General features: G+C 55.7%; 2 long non-coding RNA genes across 4 annotated transcripts; both read right to left on the bottom strand.

Moving 5' to 3' along the window:
* Window positions 1-1470: 1470 nt before the first annotated feature.
* On the bottom strand, window positions 1471-5580 carry LOC139828611 (uncharacterized). 2 transcript variants are annotated; one of them, XR_011740419.1, is made up of 3 exons: window positions 5311-5580; window positions 2781-2892; window positions 1471-1572 (listed from the first exon to the last, which is right to left on the bottom strand). It is a non-coding gene; the product is annotated as an uncharacterized lncRNA (long non-coding RNA). The 2 variants fall into 2 exon arrangements; XR_011740420.1 differs by lacking the exon at window positions 5311-5580 and adding an exon at window positions 3362-3459.
* A 6080-nt stretch (window positions 5581-11660) lies between these two features.
* Window positions 11661-15774, bottom strand: LOC139828610 (uncharacterized). 2 transcript variants are annotated; one of them, XR_011740418.1, is made up of 4 exons: window positions 15484-15774; window positions 13535-13928; window positions 12954-13065; window positions 11661-11745 (listed from the first exon to the last, which is right to left on the bottom strand). It is a non-coding gene; the product is annotated as an uncharacterized lncRNA (long non-coding RNA). The 2 variants fall into 2 exon arrangements; XR_011740417.1 differs by having other exon boundaries at window positions 11742-13065.
* Between the last annotated feature and the right edge of the window lie 1203 nt (window positions 15775-16977).

The raw sequence follows: 16977 nt of genomic DNA, 5'->3' as shown, positions 1-16977 counted from the left end.
GCGCGGCTTCCAACACCCGCCTTTAAAAGGAAACAACAAACCGCGCTCCTTTGCTTGACACTGACGAAAGAAGCCGGATCGACAATGTTAGTGGTAGCAATATTTACATCTTTAAACGTTCTAAGGAGCCACCGAGGCAGGGATGTCGTTTTTACACAAATGGGGACGGACACTGACACACAGATACCTGGCCGCGAGCCCTGCGGGGCGAACAGCGCCTCTGCCCCCGGCCGTGCGCTGCAGTACCAGAGTTTCGCCACAGGGCGGCAGCACTGAGGCGCGCTGCGGCACGGCATTGGGGCGCCCGGGTGCAGCACCGCGCTTTGCGCACAGGCTTTCCTTCCTTGTCCAATTTATACAATGGCCTCTGCTCACAAGATTTCATCAAGGTTGCTCTATTCACATTATCACCAGGTGGTTCCTCAATCTCTTTCCTGTGACCTAAAATACACCCGAACGGGCTCTTTTTCAGAATACCGCTACTACGCCGTCCTCCCATTACGCGTCACACGGAACGACACGGCTCATCTTGTAACAAATACGAGCAAATAACTATTAACACCTACAGCAGTACTCCACAGATAATACTCAAACCTACCCACGACACACCGCCCTCACAAGTTGTACTCCAAGTTTATCCCACCGTCTCCAAAACAAAACAATTCCGGTACCCAGCTCAAATCTCTCTAACACTCAGCACCGCAATTAGGACACTCTGCAACACAGATGGCTCCACAACGCTCACACTCCTTGCAAGTTAAAGCCACACCAGCTCCTGCTGTAGTTTTCGGTGTTCAAGTGCATAGTCAGAACCAAGGCACATCCAAGAATTAAACCCAACTACTGTACACTTCACGGCTACATACAGAGCCAGCTTTGCACCACAACGGAGCACGGGAACAACCAACACCAAAAGCTGTGCACAAACAACTCCACAGCAACTACTGTATACCTCTAAGGTGCTCGCAACCCCGTCCACGCTATCCTGCCGAAATTCCGTACCACGACTTACGGACAGTTCGCGAGCACGTGACCGGTCCCAAATTTCAGAGAAGAAAGACTTCTCACCAGAGGTCCTCGTCCGTCCCCGCGGCGATCCGACCGAGACGAGGAGTCTCTCCAGAGACATCCCCGGGGTGCGCCAAGAGAGTCCTCGGCTCCACGGGCCCTGCGGCCGGACAGAGCGGGTCCTCCGGCTGGCTCACCGCCTGAAACGGGGAAAGAAACGGGACGGCAGAGTCAGCAGCACTGCTAAGCCACGTTCTTTATTTCATTTGACGATGTTAGTTATAATTGTTTAGTTTCTCGCTGACAATACATCTGTTAATTATTAGTCAAATATAAACTAAGCTCTCAGCTTCTAAACAACGTGTTACTTAACCTTCCATCTCCCTCTTGTCGTGCAGAAGGATCTAAAAGGTGAAAAATATCCCCTCATCGTGCAGGCGGTCAGAAAGCATTTACCTCATGTCAACTGGTTAATGACGGGTACACCTTCTATAACTTCATCGCAGTATACGTTAACTTGGCAGCTTCTCTTCAAAAGCGAGAAGAGAAAAAAGGGACAGGGCTCTGAAAAAACAAGGCAGAGATCAAAGCAGCGGCGGGGACAGAGGAAAAGAGGCCGGAAGAGCACCAGGAACAGGGCACAGAAAGAAACAAATCGGCGCGGCGGCAGCGGCGCGGAGACGGAGGAAAAAAACCCGGCACGGTCAACGGGACAGAGAGGAACGCGACCACGGGCAGGGAGCGGGACACGGGGACACGGCGAGGAACCACGGGACGCGGAGAGATACCAAAAAGTCGGCAAAAAAGACTCTCTAACGCTGTTCTGAAAGTGTTAAACGGCGGGCAATTTCAATACAGCGCACCGCACGCTCAGAGGATGGCCCCTGTATTTGAGCGTACGTGTGATTCACGCTTCTTGGTATTCTTTACATACACCTATTGCATATTCATTTGCTTCTACCGCTTAGTTAGTGCATTAAACAGAAGTTCTTTCCATAACCCCACCCTTCGCTGGCAGTCCATCTCTGGTATGCCAGTGTCCATCAAGGGTCTCCAGCGGTCCCCGGTGCCCCTGCAGCCCGGTGCCCCCTGCCCCGGTGTCGGCTCCTCGACCTCATGTCTTGAGCACGCCCGCTGTCATTTTGTGCTGCTACTCAAGTAGCTCCTTCTCCATTTAGTGGAACGTCCCATTTTCCCAGCCTGCGAGCCAAGGACATCCCGCTTTGCCCCACCTCCAGTCCCTACAGATCTAGTGTTTCTCTGTTAGGTTTCTGTTCCGTTAGGCCTGGTCTTGCTGCCTTATGCCAAGGGCTTTCTACAAGATTTTTGTTCCTCCTATCAACGGGAAGCAAGAGAGAGGGCAACAGGCAAAAACGATGGCAGAGCGAGAGACCGCGGGGAACACAGGGGCCTGGAGGAAGAAAGAGAGGAATGAGGAGCCCTGCGGAGAGACGGAGGACAGGAAAAAAGAAAATAAAAAGAGAGAAAAAAAAACGGGGCGGCACAAAGGCTCAGAACGTGAACGAGGACGGGAACAGTGCCGTACGGAATGAAGAAAGCCGGCAACGCCGAGCACGACAAAGGCACAGAGAGAGAGACGGCGAAGGGAGGGAGGAAGGAAAGAGACAGAGCAGCACATACAGACACAGAGAGGAAACTAATGGCAGGGAAAAGAACGGGCCAGAGAAAGCGTGGGGAAAAAGGAGACGGAGGGGCAGGGAGGCACCAGGACACACAAGCCGGGGACGAGGCCCCGAGGGCCAGGGACTCACAGCGGCTCTCGCTTTCGGTGGCTGCCAGGAGGCTTCTAACAGCTCAGACGCTCCCGTCTCCTTCTCTCCTCCCTTCCTCTCCGGTAACTCGGGGCGCTCGGCCGTCCTCAGCCTAGGAGAACACGGTGGGGTGTCAGGGCTCCTACGAGACGAGGCTTCGGGGACATGGAGCCTCGCTGGCTCGCTCGCCAGGCAGCCGTCCCGCTCCAGGATACACGCACGGACCCTGCCGCGCACGTTGGCCCCCGGCCCGCCGCACGCCGCGCAGAGGGAGCCTTCGCCACCCGGAGAGAGGGGCTCGCTCTCTCGCCCGCCGCAGGAAGCGGACGTTGGGCCGACGGCCCCGCATTTCTTCCTCTTTACCTCTCCCCAACCTCTCTGGCTCCAGCAGCAGCAGCCCCCGTCCACGCACGGGACGTGCTCCCCTGTCCCTTCTCCCGTCACGCTGCCAGACGAGCCTCGCCAGCCCGAGGCGGGCGCAGCCAACGGCATCCCCCGGGCTGGGAGTGAACGGCCACATCCTCAGCGCGGCCTCTGGGAGAGGGAGAGAAGAAGCAGCGGCCGTTAGCACCGTAGCTCACCCCTGCCCCAGCCTGCTCCTTCCGCAGGGGCCACCGGAGAGGTGCCGAGGGCCGGCTTGCCGCCTTCACGACGGGGCTTGGGAGCGGCCCAGGAACACGGGACAGGCTCGCAGGAGCTGCCGGAGCTGGGAGCGGCTGCACGGGGCGAGCGGGGCCGCGGGAGGAGGCTCGGGGGGAGCTCTGGCGAGCTGGGGACGCACCCGGCATCTGCCCCCGGCCGGCTGTCGCCTCCTGCTCCTCTGCCGCAGGCTGGGGACGGAGGACGGCGCCGCGTCTCCCACCTGGGCGCTGCTCCCCAGGTTCCATTCCCCGCCTGGGCTGGGGGGTCTGCTGAGCATCGGGCGTTCACAGCTCCCCCTCAGAAACACAGAAATTCCAAATTAGAGTTCAGCCTCTGAAAAAAATAGAGCAGGAGAAAGCAGAGGAATTAGTCAGAAGAAGGGACAGGAGAGCAGCTGAGCTAACGGAGGATTCGAGGGAAACGGGCCACCCCAAAACACAAGGCATCCTCAAAAAACCACAGCAACTGCAGCAACGCCAGACAGCATTAAGACAAACTGACACCGTTTAGGACACGCTCAGCATAAAAGCAAACACATCCACCGGTGCAGGAAAGCATCTCGCCCCTTCCCCACAGCACCGCCACAGGACACAGCCCTGTGAGGCCACGGGATGGGCTCGTACTGAAACGGAGAAATAAGCTTGACAGCAGAGTCAATTACACCGTTAAGCAGGCAATGTTTCTTTCATCTGCACTGGGGAGCTCTGGGGGTCGTCCTCTGTAAGTGCTCCCACGACTGGATGCTCTTGCATTGCTTATAATCACACAGTTGCTACATATTGATTACAATTGTTTTAAATTTTGAACATACAATATATCTAACCTAAGAAATAATTGATGAAGTTAGTTATAAATGTTTAGTTTCTCACTGACAACACATCTATTAGTTAAATATAAACTAAGCTCTCAGCTTCTAAACAATGTGTTATTAAATCTTCTGTCTCCCTCTTGTCATGCAGAAGGATCTAAAAGGTGAAAAATATCCCCTCATCGTGCAGGCGGTCAGAAAGCATTTACCCCACGTGAACCGGTTAATGAAGGGTACATCTTCTATAACTTCATCGCAGTATACATTAACTTGGTAGCTTCTCTTGAATTCCCCCCTTTTCAATACACTTGCAAACTCTTTGGCAGTATAAGTCTATGAAATATTATCCTCTCGCGTTGTGGTACAGCACAATTATTTGTTACCCACTAGCAGTACCAAACAGAACACTGTAGCGTAATGTAAGTAAAAACGACTAGCATCAAAATCAGAGTCCTAAGATCAATGCTGACAGAACTGCGAAGCCGCAGCTCCTGCCGGTTCTGGCGTTGGTTTCTGGCACTTCTGACCGCTTCGGGTCAAACGGCGCCTCTTCCCCCGGCCGTGCGCTGCAGTACCCGAGTTTCGCCACAGGGCGGCAGCACTGAGACCGCCGCGGCAGCCCCGGGCGAGCGGTCGTGCCGCGTTTCGCGGGAACCCCGCAAAATAAACTCCAGAAAACAAACGCAACGAAACAAAAACGCACACAGAGAGCCGCGGAACGAAAGCCGCGCGTACAGGACACAGAACCCGCCGGGCCTCGCCCCGAGCTCCCGCCGAAGCGGCGCCCGACCCGCCACGCCACCGAGCCTGCCACCGCGCCTTAGCTCTGGTTTGAAACGTCTCCCCCCGACTAACGGGGGCTGCGCCGCTCCCGGAGCGACTGCTGTCCCGGAGGGACACACGGCTCCAGACCGTAAGCCTTCGGCGCACCTGCCCTCGGGGTCACACACCTCCCACCGGCTTCGCCAACTCGGCCGTAAGGGCAGGGGGGAAACTGAACCGAACGCCTCCTCACCGCGCCGGCCCATCCCACTCCCCCCGTTCCAACGGCACGGTCACCCTCGCCGCGGCCGCACTCACCTGCCGCCTCTTTCGCCGCTCCGTTCCCCTCGCACTCTCCCACCGTCCCGCCGGGCTCCGCGGGCACCGACACCCGCCGCGCCCCGGAGACCTCCGCGGCGGGAGGCCCCCTCTGCCTTTCTGTCGCCTCCTTCCTTTCTGCCGCCTCCGGGGACCTCACGAAGGGCTACCCTGAGCCGACTGCCTCCAGGTCCCCGGGTACCGGTTGCAGCAACCGCTCCACAGCCGCCCCGACCCCCGTTCCCGTTAATTCCCGGTACCCACCCCGAGACACCACGGACCCGCTCGCCAGGACCCGCGCTGATTGGCTGCTTTCCACCCCACCACGCTGTCCTCCTATTGGATGCTCCGTCCGGCGCCCAGAGGCCCGCAACGCCTGCCCCTCCGGCAAAATGATAGCCTGCCTAGGCACGTCAATCACCATTTTCTCCGCCTATCAGAGCTCGCAGTGAGGGCAGGCGCAGTAGGGAGAGAGCAGCACCCGCCCCTTTCCGCAACACGATTGGAGGCCGAAGACAAGTCAATCATCATTCTCTTGGCCCATCAGTACTCGCAGTTTGCTCATGCGCAGTACGGAGCCTCCGACACCCGCCCCTCCGGCAATCTGATTGGCGGACAGAGTGGCAATTGACGTGCCTTGGCAGCCTATCAGCGATCCGCCCCCCCCCCCCAGCCTTCCCGCGCCATCTGATTGGCCCGCTCTGCACCCTCACCCGTCTGCTCTCCGCCCTGCCGGGCCCCCCCCGCCCTTTGCCCGCGCGGCTTCCAGCAGCCGCGTTTGAAAGGAAACAACAAACCGCGCTCCTTTGCTTTACGCTGACAAGGGGGGCGGGTGGTCACCTACCCTTAAATTCATTGTGAACAGAGAGAGCCGTAAGGAGCTCCAGCCGGCAGGTTTCTCTCCCCTGTGCCCGGGACTGAGGAGACGCCGCCTCCTCCTGCTGCCGCCTCGCCCGTTCCCCTCGCAGCGGGGCCGCCCCGGGAGAGCCGGGCGCCTCTTTTTTTCCCGGCGGCTCGTCCGACCGCTGCCCCCCCCTTTCTGACGGGCACGACCTCGGTCGCAGCGGCAGCGCCCCCCTCTTACCCGCGGCACGGGCACCGGGCGCCGCTCCCCAGCTGCAGTTCCGGGCTGTGGCCACCAGACGGCAGCACCGAGCGCGGTCACGCAGCGCCCCCGGGCTCCGCAGCGGGGGCGCTTTTTCTTGACCCGTGGGCAGCCCGAGCTCCCCGAACGCGCTTTCCCAGAGCCGCGCACATGGCAGACACACTGATAAAAGATAATAGCCCGACATTGCTAAAATGTTTTTTTTTCCTAAAGATGCCTTCTATCCTAATAAAATACATTGCCTCTCCCTGTGCCCCGTGTCTTGTCTGCAGCAGTAACTCGGCTCGCCCGCAGCTGTGGCAGCTCTGCTGCTGCTACAGGGTCAGTTCCAGCCCTTACCCTCGGCTGAGCAGCAGCCGGGCAGGCGCTGCTGCTCTGGGCGCTGCGCATCCTTCAGGAACGGTTCTCAAACGATCCTGTGCAACGATGTCCAGAGCCAGGACCCCCGCGGCGGGGGGACAGGAGCACACGGCTGGGCCCGTCCCGGCTCGGGGCTGTTTCCGCAGTCGCTGTGAGCTGATCCGTGAGCTGGAACCAACCTCCCCATGCCCCGGCCCGGCCCTTTGTCCCCGGCTTTCCCAGGGCAGCGCAGCGGGCTGGGTCACACCAACTGTTCTCTGCTGGCACCACCCAGCCGGGTCACCTGTGTCTGCGGCTGTGGGGACACCCCACGGGCTCCCTGGAAACGGACATCACAGCACTGAGAGGGGGCGTTCAGGAGCCTCTGCGCTTTTGGGTTGGTTTGTTTGGGGTTTTTTTCCTTTTGTTGTTTTGATCGTTAGCTTCTTGTTGCTGGTTGGTTTGTTTTTAAGCTGTTACTCTATATAGCTCATCCATGGTGCTTATAGAGTATGGGTAAATCTACCCTGCTTCCTCACAGGAGACAACCATCTCGCTTTACAACAGGTGATTGAATCTGCTATAGAAAAGTTCAACCACCTCCTGTACAGCAAAGGATAAAAGAAAGTATGGATTTTTGTTGCATCTAATCCACAATGCAAGTACCAATTAACAATACATTAGCAGTGGGTTCCTTCAAATATTCACAGTGAAGGCAGTTCCTGGCACGATTGTATTAGCGTTCTTACTATTTTACGGGAGAAACACAGGGCACAGCTGATTTTGCCCACGTGCAGCGCAGTGATCACACGGGTGCGGTGAACCGGGTGGAAGGCCCTAGAAAAGGAAAATCAGCCTCCGTGTGCAGGGCCAAAACAGAAATCCTTTTCAAACTGTGCCATTTTAAAAAGCTACCAGGGGTATAAAGCAGAAAAAAGAGCAGTGAATGTGTATAATGACACAATTAGATGGTTCTCCAGTTTCATGATGTGCTCTTTTACTGACAGTGTCTGCTGGAGTGGATACCCTGGACACCAACAAGCGGGTCCTGGTGCTGTGCCCATGGCGATTCATCCACTGTGGCCGTGGGTGTCAGGCCCTGATACAATAGACACAAAACCTTGGGAGGGAGGTGATCACAGTAGAACGCTTAGAGATAATGGGCTAGCAGACTTGGTTTCATCTTTATTTAAAAATACACATGGCTGCTGTCTTTTCTACAGTTTAGGTAGGACGGGCTCCAATATCTCTATGAATTACAATACATGACAAAAATTAAAGGGGGAAAGCTTTATTTTTACAATGGTAAATACAGTCTAAATCGTAATTTGGGAAACAGATAAAGGGGTGTAGCAAATGAGGCACAGACCATCCTGTTTTATCTCAGAAGGCTTTGGCGTATTTACAGCTTTAGGCACAGCGTGTCCAATCCCGTATAAAATGCACTGTCCATACCAATTCAGCCTGTCCCCCGATATAAGGACATCAGGATGCCACCCTGCATTCACCAAGGGACAATCCTGATCTAATGTTCTCTGTGTATTCTACACCAATATCTGTTCGTCAACAAACCTTTTACTGGTTTCAATTTCTTTCCCTGATTGTCCTTTTTCAAATACAATGCGTATGTAACATTTTGTATTGTGTAATATGCATTATATAATAGACAATATATGATTTTAAACATATCTCATTATATATTACATGTAGTGCATTACTATACTACACATCTCGGGTATACCCACCCAGACCTGTGCAGCGTATTAATATTATTTACAGTGGCCACCATTAATTACAATATTCCCTGGTTGCTGTTCCCCAGGGAGTCAAACGATCCTTTTCCAATGTCACAAAACACAGCCCGGGGGGGATTTCTTCCGAATCGCTCCTGTCCATTGTCCACTACCTATTTCACAATCACAATAACAGACAATTGGTGAACCATAAGTATTGGACTACAAAATCACCCAAGACACAAGTAACAACAACAACAAATCACTAAAGACACAAACAATCATACAATTGCTAAGGCACAAACAGCAAAATCACTAAAGGTACCTTTACCAAATTACTATTCCCTCGTTTTTCTCTTTTATTTATTGTTTTCTCATTTTCCTCTTTGGTTTTTTATTTCTTTTTAATTTACCCAATTTACCAAAACGCGCAGACCCAACGCGCTGGTGTCGCCCACGTCTCGCGCAGGCAGCCTGCAAACAAACCAGACTATGAAAGTGCCTTATCTCATTGATGGGGTTTTACCCACGTCCCGAGCTGGCCCGAGGATCCGTGATCCCTTCCGGGAATTCCCCGGTGCCGGCACAAGGTCCCAGAGATCCTGGGGTCCACGGGAGGTCAGGCAGATTATCCCATCCTCGTCGCCAGAAAACGATACCGAAAAGTCGGCAAACAGACTCTTTAACACTGTTTTGAAAGTGTTAAAAAGCAGGCACTTTTATTACGGCGCGCTGGGCACTCGGGGGATCGCTCCTCTAATCCAGCGTGCGTTCCGCTTTCCTCTGGTTTTACATATCCTGGAACTCCTGAAACAGCAAAACACGCCAACCACTGTTTACAGACGTCCCGTGCTCTTTCACCAGTGCGTGCAGCCGCAACGAGAAATCTGGAATGAGCGTCTACAGAAACACATACGTATTTACCCACTTCAGAACAACGCGTTACATCAGCTGGCCGTACTTGTCAGTAATCCCTCCTGGATTAACACCCTCTTTGGATGGCACGGGTGCCGACTGTTGGCAATCAGGGCAGGACATAAGAACGCTCCTGGCCTGATCCGTTGTAATTTGAAATTGTCGTTTTAACGACTTTGCATTCTGGTGAAAGAGTTTATGTGATAATTTAGCTTGCTCCAAGGCTTTAGGCACAGTAAGCGGCACAGCTCGTGCATCGGCCCTCCTATTGCCTTCCGCAAGAGGTCCTGGAAGGGCAGCGCGAGAGCGGATGTGCGCTGCATAAAAACCATGACGTCTATGATTTATTAGGAACCATAGCATTCTCAATCCAGCCATCAAAAGAGGATTATCCTCTTCCTTAAGAAAAGAAGCTTCCAGGCGGTTAAGTATGCCAGCTGCATAATGAGTCAGTTACAACATTCAAAGGCTCATTACAGAACACTCAAAAGCGATCCTAACAGCTGTCAGCTCAAGAACTTGTTTGACCCCTGGTCTCCTTTTTCTACCTTGTGTTTGCAACACTGGGTATCTGAGTTTAGCCATGTAATTACAACTTTACGTGAGCAACCAGAGGCATCGGTAAATTCAGTCTTGTCGTTGCTGACAGCAGCACTTGCCATACAACGGTAAATTACCAATTTCAGCCCACAGTTTATGTTGAGGGTAATAAACTGATATGTTCCCTGCGTATGTTGCCAATGCAATCTGGAAATTCACATCTTCAGTTAATTACCATTGTAACTTCACCTTTGTTCTAGGAACAAATACACCTTCAGGTCTATCCAATACATAGCATATAAACATTCCCTGCCTTTAATTATTGGTTTTGAAGACATTTCTTTTATTATCCAAACTGTTTCCATTAGCGCGTGAGCTAGAAAAACCCATACTGCCCCAATCACCTTTCTCCTTCCTTGAGCTCTCCTGACCTGTGGTTCCACCACCCGTGTCTTCTTTCTGGGGCCCTCTTGACTCACAGGTGCGCTCCAACCCTCCTTCTCGATCACTCTTCCTCACAGGTTCGCCTCCTTCCGGGTGCAGCACCGCGCTTTGCGCACAGGCTTTCCTTCCTTGTCCAATTTATACAATGGCCTCTGCTCACAAGATTTCATCAAGGTTGCTCTATTCACATTATCACCAGGTGGTTCCTCAATCTCTTTCCTGTGAGCTAAAATACACCCTAACGGGCTCTTTTTCAGAATACCGCTACTACGCCGTCCTCCCATTACGCGTCACACGGAACGACACGGCTCATCTTGTAACAAATACGAGCAAATAACTATTAACACCTACAGCAGTACTCCACAGATAATACTCAAACCTACCCACGACACACCGCCCTCACAAGTTGTACTCCAAGTTTATCCCACCGTCTCCAAAACAAAACAATTCCGGTACCCAGCTCAAATCTCTCTAACACTCAGCACCGCAATTAGGACACTCTGCAACACAGATGGCTCCACAACGCTCACACTCCTTGCAAGTTAAAGCCACAGCAGCTCCTGCTGTAGTTTTCGGTGTTCAAGTGCATAGTCAGAACCAAGGCACATCCAAGAATTAAACCCAACTACGGTACACTTCACGGCTACATACAGAGCCAGCTTTGCACCACAACGGAGCACGGGAACAACCAACACCAAAAGCTGGCCGCACAAACAACTCCACAGCAACTACTGTATACCTCTAAGGTGCTCGCGACCCCGTCCACGCTATCCTGCCGAAATTCCGTACCACGACTTACGGACAGTTCGCGAGCACGTGACCGGTCCCAAATTTCAGAGAAGAAACACTTCTCACCAGAGGTCCTCGTCCGTCCCCGCGGCGATCCGACCGAGACGAGGAGTCTCTCCAGAGACATCCCCGGGGTGCGCCAAGAGAGTCATCGGCTCCACGGGCCCTGCGGCCGGACAGAGCGGGTCCTCCGGCTGGCTCACCGGCTGAAACGGGGAAAGAAACGGGACGGCAGAGTCAGCAGCACTGCTAAGCCACGTTCTTTATTTCATTTGACGATGTTAGTTATAATTGTTTAGTTTCTCGCTGACAATACATCTGTTAATTATTAGTCAAATATAAACTAAGCTCTCAGCTTCTAAACAACGTGTTACTTAATCTTCCGTCTCCCTCTTGTCGTGCAGACGGATCTAAAAGGTGAAAAATATCCCCTCATCGTGCAGGCGGTCAGAAAGCATTTACCTCATGTCAACTGGTTAATGACGGGTACACCTTCTATAACTTCATCGCAGTATACGTTAACTTGGCAGCTTCTCTTCAAAAGCGAGAAGAGAGAAAAGGGACAGGGCTCTGAAAAAACAAGGCAGAGATCAAAGCAGCGGCGGGGACAGAGGAAAAGAGGCCGGAAGAGCACCAGGAACAGGGCACAGAAAGAAACAAATCGGCGCGGCGGCAGCGGCGCGGAGACGGAGGAAAAAAACCCGGCACGGTCAACGGGACAGAGAGGAACGCGACCACGGGCAGGGAGCGGGACACGGGGACACGGCGAGGAACCACGGGACGCGGAGAGATACCAAAAAGTCGGCAAAAAAGACTCTCTAACGCTGTTCTGAAAGTGTTAAACGGCGGGCAATTTCAATACAGCGCACCGCACGCTCAGAGGATGGCCCCTGTATTTGAGCGTACGTGTGATTCACGCTTCTTGGTATTCTTTACATACACCTATTGCATATTCATTTGCTTCTACCGCTTAGTTAGTGCATTAAACAGAAGTTCTTTCCATAACCCCACCCTTCGCTGGCAGTCCATCTCTGGTATGCCAGTGTCCATCAAGGGTCTCCAGCGGTCCCCGGTGCCCCTGCAGCCCGGTGCCCCCTGCCCCGGTGTCGGCTCCTCGACCTCATGTCTTGAGCACGCCCGCTGTCATTTTGTGCTGCTACTCAAGTAGCTCCTTCTCCATTTAGTGGAACGTCCCATTTTCCCAGCCTGCGAGCCAAGGACATCCCGCTTTGCCCCACCTCCAGTCCCTACAGAGCTAGTGTTTCTCTGTTAGGTTTCTGTTCCGTTAGGCCTGGTCTTGCTGCCTTATGCCAAGGGCTTTCTACAAGATTTTTGTTCCTCCTATCAACGGGAAGCAAGAGAGAGGGCAACAGGCAAAAACGATGGCAGAGCGAGAGACCGCGGGGAACACAGGGGCTTGGAGGAAGAAAGAGAGGAATGAGGAGCCCTGCGGAGAGACGGAGGACAGGAAAAAAGAAAATAAAAAGAGAGAAAAAAAAACGGGGCGGCACAAAGGCTCAGAACGTGAACGAGGACGGGAACAGTGCCGTACGGAACGAAGAAAGCCGGCAACGCCGAGCACGACAAAGGCACAGAGAGAGAGACGGCGAAGGGAGGGAGGAAGGAAAGAGACAGAGCAGCACATACAGACACAGAGAGGAAACTAATGGCAGGGAAAAGAACGGGCCAGAGAAAGCGTGGGGAAAAAGGAGACGGAGGGGCAGGGAGGCACCAGGACACACAAGCCGGGGACGAGGCCCCGAGGGCCAGGGACTCACAGCGGCTCTCGCTTTTGGTGGCTGCCAGGAGGCTTCTAACAGCTCAGACGCTCCCGTCTCCTTCTCTCCTCCCTTCCTCTCCGGTAACTCGGGGCGCTCGGCCGTCCTCAGCCTAGGAGAACACGGTGGGGTGTCAGGGCTCCTACGAGACGAGGCTTCGGGGACATGGAGCCTCGCTGGCTCGCTCGCCAGGCAGCCGTCCCGCTCCAGGATACGCGCACGGACCCTGCCGCGCACGTTGGCCCCCGGCCCGCCGCACGCCGCGCAGAGGGAGCCTTCGCCACCCGGAGAGAGGGGCTCGCTCTCTCGCCCGCCGCAGGAAGCGGACGTTGGGCCGACGGCCCCGCATTTCTTCCTCTTTACCTCTCCCCAACCTCTCTGGCTCCAGCAGCAGCAGCCCCCGTCCACGCACGGGACGTGCTCCCCTGTCCCTTCTCCCGCCACGCTGCCAGACGAGCCTCGCCAGCCCGAGGCGGGCGCAGCCAACGGCATCCCCCGGGCTGGGAGTGAACGGCCACATCCTCAGCGCGGCCTCTGGGAGAGGGAGAGAAGAAGCAGCGGCCGTTAGCACCGTAGCTCACCCCTGCCCCAGCCTGCTCCTTCCGCAGGGGCCACCGGAGAGGTGCCGAGGGCCGGCTTGCCGCCTTCACGACGGGGCTTGGGAGCGGCCCAGGAACACGGGACGGGCTCGCAGGAGCTGCCGGAGCTGGGAGCGCCTGCACGGGGTGAGCGGGGCCGCGGGAGGAGGCTCGGGGGGAGCTCTGGCGAGCTGGGGACGCACCCGGCATCTGCCCCCGGCCGGCTGTCGCCTCCTGCTCCTCTGCCGCACGCTGGGGACGGAGGACGGCGCCGCGTCTCCCACCTGGGCGCTGCTCCCCAGGTTCCATTCCCCGCCTGGGCTGGGGGGTCTGCTGAGCATCGGGCGTTCACAGCTCCCCCTCAGAAACACAGAAATTCCAAATTAGAGTTCAGCCTCTGAAAAAAATAGAGCAGGAGAAAGCAGAGGAATTAGTCAGAAGAAGGGACAGGAGAGCAGCTGAGCTAACGGAGGATTCGAGGGAAACGGGCCACCCCAAAACACAAGGCATCCTCAAAAAACCACAGCAACTGCAGCAACGCCAGACAGCATTAAGACAAACTGACACCGTTTAGGACACGCTCAGCATAAAAGCAAACACATCCACCGGTGCAGGAAAGCATCTCGCCCCTTCCCCACAGCACCGCCACAGGACACAGCCCTGTGAGGCCACGGGATGGGCTCGTACTGAAACGGAGAAATAAGCTTGACAGCAGAGTCAATTACACCGTTAAGCAGGCAATGTTTCTTTCATCTGCACTGGGGAGCTCTGGGGGTCGTCCTCTGTAAGTGCTCCCACGACTGGATGCTCTTGCATTGCTTATAATCACACAGTTGCTACATATTAATTACAATTGTTTTAAATTTTGAACATACAATATATCTAACCTAAGAAATAATTGATGAAGTTAGTTATAAATGTTTAGTTTCTCACTGACAACACATCTATTAGTTAAATATAAACTAAGCTCTCAGCTTCTAAACAATGTGTTATTAAATCTTCTGTCTCCCTCTTGTCATGCAGAAGGATCTAAAAGGTGAAAAATATCCCCTCATCGTACAGGCGGTCAGAAAGCATTTACCCCACGTGAACCGGTTAATGAAGGGTACATCTTCTATAACTTCATCGCAGTATACATTAACTTGGTAGCTTCTCTTGAATTCCCCCCTTTTCAATACACTTGCAAACTCTTTGGCAGTATAAGTCTATGAAATATTATCCTCTCGCGTTGTGGTACAGCACAATTATTTGTTACCCACTAGCAGTACCAAACAGAACACTGTAGCGTAATGTAAGTAAAAACGACTAGCATCAAAATCAGAGTCCTAAGATCAATGCTGACAGAACTGCGAAGCCGCAGCTCCTGCCGGTTCTGGCGTTGGTTTCTGGCACTTCTGACCGCTTCGGGTCAAACGGCGCCTCTTCCCCCGGCCGTGCGCTGCAGTACCCGAGTTTCGCCACAGGGCGGCAGCACTGAGACCGCCGCGGCAGCCCCGGGCGAGCGGTCGTGCCGCGTTTCGCGGGAACCCCGCAAAATAAACTCCAGAAAACAAACGCAACGAAACAAAAACGCACACAGAGAGCCGCGGAACGAAAGCCGCGCGTACAGGACACAGAACCCGCCGGGCCTCGCCCCGAGCTCCCGCCGAAGCGGCGCCCGACCCGCCACGCCACCGAGCCTGCCACCGCGCCTTAGCTCTGGTTTGAAACGTCTCCCCCCGACTAACGGGGGCTGCGCCGCTCCCGGAGCGACTGCTGTCCCGGAGGGACACACGGCTCCAGACCGTAAGCCTTCGGCGCACCTGCCCTCGGGGTCACACACCTCCCACCGGCTTCGCCAACTCGGCCGTAAGGGCAGGGGGGAAACTGAACCGAACGCCTCCTCACCGCGCCGGCCCATCCCACTCCCCCCGTTCCAACGGCACGGTCACCCTCGCCGCGGCCGCACTCACCTGCCGCCTCTTTCGCCGCTCCGTTCCCCTCGCACTCTCCCACCGTCCCGCCGGGCTCCGCGGGCACCGACACCCGCCGCGCCCCGGAGACCTCCGCGGCGGGAGGCCCCCTCTGCCTTTCTGTCGCCTCCTTCCTTTCTGCCGCCTCCGGGGACCTCACGAAGGGCTACCCTGAGCCGACTGCCTCCAGGTCCCCGGGTGCCGGTTGCAGCAACCGCTCCACAGCCGCCCCGACCCCCGTTCCCGTTAATTCCCGGTACCCACCCCGAGACACCACGGACCCGCTCGCCAGGACCCGCGCTGATTGGCTGCTTTCCACCCCACCACGCTGTCCTCCTATTGGATGCTCCGTCCGGCGCCCAGAGGCCCGCAACGCCCGCCCCTCCGGCAAAATGATAGCCTGCCTAGGCACGTCAATCACCATTTTCTCCGCCTATCAGAGCTCGCAGTGAGGGCAGGCGCAGTAGGGAGAGAGCAGCACCCGCCCCTTTCCGCAACACGATTGGCTGCCGAAGACAAGTCAATCATCATTCTCTTGGCCCATCAGTACTCGCAGTTTGCTCATGCGCAGTACGGAGCCTCCGACACCCGCCCCTCCGGCAATCTGATTGGCGGACAGAATGGCAATTGACGTGCCTTGGCAGCCTATCAGCGATCCGCCACCCCCCCAGCCTTCCCGCGCCATCTGATTGGCCCGCTCTGCACCCTCACCCGTCTGCTCTCCGCCCTGCCGGGCCCCCCCCGCCCTTTGCCCGCGCGGCTTCCAGCAGCCGCGTTTGAAAGGAAACAACAAACCGCGCTCCTTTGCTTTACGCTGACAAGGGGGGCGGGTGGTCACCTACCCTTAAATTCATTGTGAACAGAGAGAGCCGTAAGGAGCTCCGGCCGGCAGGTTTCTCTCCCCTGTGCCCGGGACTGAGGAGACGCCGCCTCCTCCTGCTGCCGCCTCGCCCGTTCCCCTCGCAGCGGGGCCGCCCCGGGAGAGCCGGGCGCCTCTTTTTTTCCCGGCGGCTCGTCCGACCGCTGCCCCCCCTTTCTGACGGGCACGACCTCGGTCGCAGCGGCAGCGACCCCTCTTACCCGCGGCACGGGCACCGGGCGCCGCTCCCCAGCTGCAGTTCCGGGCTGTGGCCACCAGACGGCAGCACCGAGCGCGGTCACGCAGCGCCCCCGGGCCCCGCAGCGCGGGCGCTTTTTCTTGACCCGTGGGCAGCCCGAGCTCCCCGAACGCGCTTTCCCAGAGCCGCGCACATGGCAGACACACTGATAAAAGATAATAGCCCGACATTGCTAAAATGTTTTTTTTTCCTAAAGATGCCTTCTATCCTAATACAATACATTGCCTCTCCCTGTGCCCCGTGTCTTGTCTGCAGCAGTAACTCGGCTCGCCCGCAGCTGTGGCAGCTCTGCTGCTGCTACAGGGTCAGTTCCAGCCCTTACCCTCGGCTGAGCAGCAGCCGGGCAGGCGCTGCTGCTCTGGGCGCTGCGCATCCT

The sequence above is a fragment of the Patagioenas fasciata genome, chromosome 9, assembly GCF_037038585.1.
Source record: "Patagioenas fasciata isolate bPatFas1 chromosome 9, bPatFas1.hap1, whole genome shotgun sequence".
Taxonomy (NCBI): domain Eukaryota; kingdom Metazoa; phylum Chordata; class Aves; order Columbiformes; family Columbidae; genus Patagioenas; species Patagioenas fasciata.
This window is presented reverse-complemented; position numbering and strand designations above follow the sequence as displayed.